At 40.7% G+C, this 3,047-nt stretch overlaps 1 long non-coding RNA gene across 1 annotated transcript; it reads left to right on the top strand.

Annotated features, from left to right (window-relative positions):
- Positions 1 to 848: 848 nt before the first annotated feature.
- LOC144148023 (uncharacterized) lies at positions 849 to 1,479 on the top strand. The gene is made up of 3 exons (XR_013317948.1): positions 849 to 961; positions 1,159 to 1,304; positions 1,398 to 1,479. It is a non-coding gene; the product is annotated as an uncharacterized LOC144148023 (long non-coding RNA).
- The last annotated feature ends 1,568 nt before the right edge of the window (positions 1,480 to 3,047 follow it).

Raw genomic sequence — 3,047 nt, 5'->3', positions numbered from 1 at the left:
TGTAGGAGCGTCTGTATTTAGACTTATCGGTATTTTCAAACTTCCGTGTTAATTGCGTGGTGTTGGTCTTCTGAGAGCCTAAATTTACTGTGCTAATCACGCTATTCCGCCTAACGTTGATGTGCGTTCAAGACGTTGGCGGCAGGACTGCTTGCTTTTATCTGTGCTGTGTGTGTAGTTCTTCCCTGTTTCTTCCAATGCCTTCGATGAATTCAGATGGTCTATTTACACTAGTCAACTTTAGTTGGCTTCCTGACGTGTAGTCAAATGCAAGGGAAAGTGGTTGTCTGAGCAGCAGCGTATAACAAAACGTTCCTTTTGTGGAGGGGAAGTCAGGTGGAAACACGCAGAAAGTGTGGAGCCGTTTGTATGCTGTCAATGTCAGTGGTAACCTGAGACCTCAGAATAATTACCCATAAAGCTCACGTGTGGACTATTGAAGTTTTAACGTCACAAAGTAAGTTTAAAAATAATTCATTCCTGCCATTTTATGCTATCAATGTCAGTGGCAGCTAGAGAGTTGGAATAATTTTCGAAACGCTCAGGTGCAAAGTTGTTGCATCGTGATGTGCACCAAACATTAATCCATTTCTGTTCTCCTTTGAACGTAGAAATTATACTGCAGAAGCAGATTGCTACATTCTGTATTCATACTCAATGACCTGTTCAGAGTCTGTGGCTGACTGTGGAGACATTTGGCCCTCCACTGATAGGTTGTGACAAATGTTTTTGTTCCTCTGCAAAAAAAAAATGAAAACAAATTATTTCCATTCTTTACATGCTCCTGCGAAGTCATGGCTGTGGCATTTACTGGCTGAAGACATCTTCGGCATGCTGAAGGATCGTCGGGGAGAGTGTGGCAGATTATGAATGCCCTGTGGAGCTCATAAGCCACAAAAGAGTACCTTTTGAGTCGTGCATATTGTGCAGATATTCACCAGTTCGCATAGACCAAGGACAGGTGAGCTTAAAGTATGTTCAAATATTTTTATATCTCAAATGGTTTAGCAAGAAAAGATTACCAGGGCTACCGCTGTAAAAAAGACATTCGACTTTCGTGGAACGAATCAGACATTGTTCAATATTTTCTCGTGCTCCCTGGTTAAACCAAGGCATAAATTTATTCTCTGACATTTTTGAACTGTTTTTTTTTTCTAGGCAATAGGGCGAAGATAGACCTAAAACAGCTGTACAAGGAATGCATATGGCCGTTTTAATTGTATTTGGACCCCTTCTTGGAAGTGTATCATCAGAAGGCAACACATTAAAGCTCTTGCACGGGATGAAATCATTGCATTCTACAAGTAAGTACGCACTGCCATTTTTGGGTCTTTCATGGCGCGTTTTTAGTTAGTTTCTTTGTAACTAATGGTTTGAAACTTGTTACTTCTTTTCAGTGACAGCTTGGCCTGTGGCTCAAGGTGACAGTAGGAGCTTTTCGGAACACGTTAGCGAAAGTGCACTTTGAGACGTCCCTGGCAGTAACACCCGGGTCTTAATTTTGGTTGGGTAAGCTGGCATTTTGTTTTTGCGGGACTCAATTTCTGGGGCTGTTCATCCTAATAGAATCTCACTGTTAAGAAGTTATCGTGAACGCCAATATTGGCCATTGTGTTCACATTACGCCTATTACGGATGATCCAACAGTGGCCAAAAAACAATATTTTGTATTTAAGTTTTGTAAATAATTAGCTTTTACACCTTGAGAGTTGTTGCTGTGATTTGCCACCACCACGGACACGCCCAACGTGGTTGCTTCTACAACAATACGGTGGCAACTGACGATTTATATTTCCCGCTTTTAATACGCCCCTAGCACCAATAATACTCCCAAATACACCCGTAGCATGAGTAATGCTTGCATTGGATTTTGACAGGTTGTTAAATAAGGAGTAATTTTTTAAGGGAATTGTTTAGAGCTCAGAAAGTGTCGTCTGCAAGAAAATGTGCTATAGTTGTGATTTATACGAAAATGGTGCAACAGCCTAGTTCAGCATTAGTCAGCTCAACTTCTGCCTCATACCACTACGAACCATGGAGGTAATACATATCGAGAGGGAAATATTTTAGGTGGAACTAATTCCTCAAAAATTTTCTGCCACAGTGCAATATTTATGATTTCCTATGACTCGCTATTTATTTCTTTGCGGTAGAAACATCGTTTAGCTGTAAGTTATATTAAGCCAGCCTCACTACAGCATTCTAGGGAGCACATTATACAGTACAGAGAACATTTTTTGCAGAGAGAAGGTGTGTAAAATATAATGCCGAAAGGTGATTATAGTAATTATTATTTGATTAATAAACGAAACCTCTCAAGAATAAAAAACCTTATATTCAGGATACCGAGGCAGCAAGGTGGGATAATTTCCAGAATCAGGGCAATTTCATTGATTGTCTGTGGTAATATTGTTTAGCGCACTTTCACCTTTAGCTGCACTCCCAGAAAAAAACCCAAGAAATCACTGATTTTAAATCGATTACTGTGTTATGAAAGTGCCTAAGCAACTCACCCATTTAAAGCAACCATGTAACAAAATATTCTTGTTTTCTTGAAGGTACATGAGTTGAGCAGTAAGTCTTCTCGAGGCCCGGCTATTCTGAGAGAAGGGACTGGCGCCATCAATATTGCCCGCAAGAAACATCACGGATTCGCCGCCTGCATTGTCACTTCAGGATGTGGTCATCCTCTTCGCCGCATATGTCATCTTTTTCATCGTGTCATCATGTTCTTATGGTTGTGTGCCTTTGAAGAGTTCTTGGGACTGTTGCAGGGAGTTCTTGGAAAGCATGAGAAATTTGAAAGTGGCCTGGTGTCATTTAAGTTGGAGTCTCTGTTGAAATACTTGAAATGTTCAGCTCTACTTGGGATTTTAAATTACTGGTAGAGGTTAAAGTATCTCTTGAAAGGCATGAAGGAGGTCAGATGAAAGGCATGAAGGGGGTGAAATCAGATGAAGAGGTTTAAGTTACTGGCGCATGCAAGTTCCATCTCAACTGAACATTGAAGTCGCCTTATTTTTCATCATTGGCACAATGCGCAGGCT

Source organism: Haemaphysalis longicornis, unplaced genomic scaffold (genome assembly GCF_048455015.1).
Source record: "Haemaphysalis longicornis isolate Haplotype H1 unplaced genomic scaffold, Haemaphysalis longicornis Haplotype H1 scaffold_71, whole genome shotgun sequence".
NCBI classification, from domain to species: Eukaryota; Metazoa; Arthropoda; class Arachnida; order Ixodida; family Ixodidae; genus Haemaphysalis; species Haemaphysalis longicornis.
The sequence above is the reverse complement of the archived record's forward strand: the minus strand, read 5'-3'. Positions and strand labels throughout refer to the sequence as shown.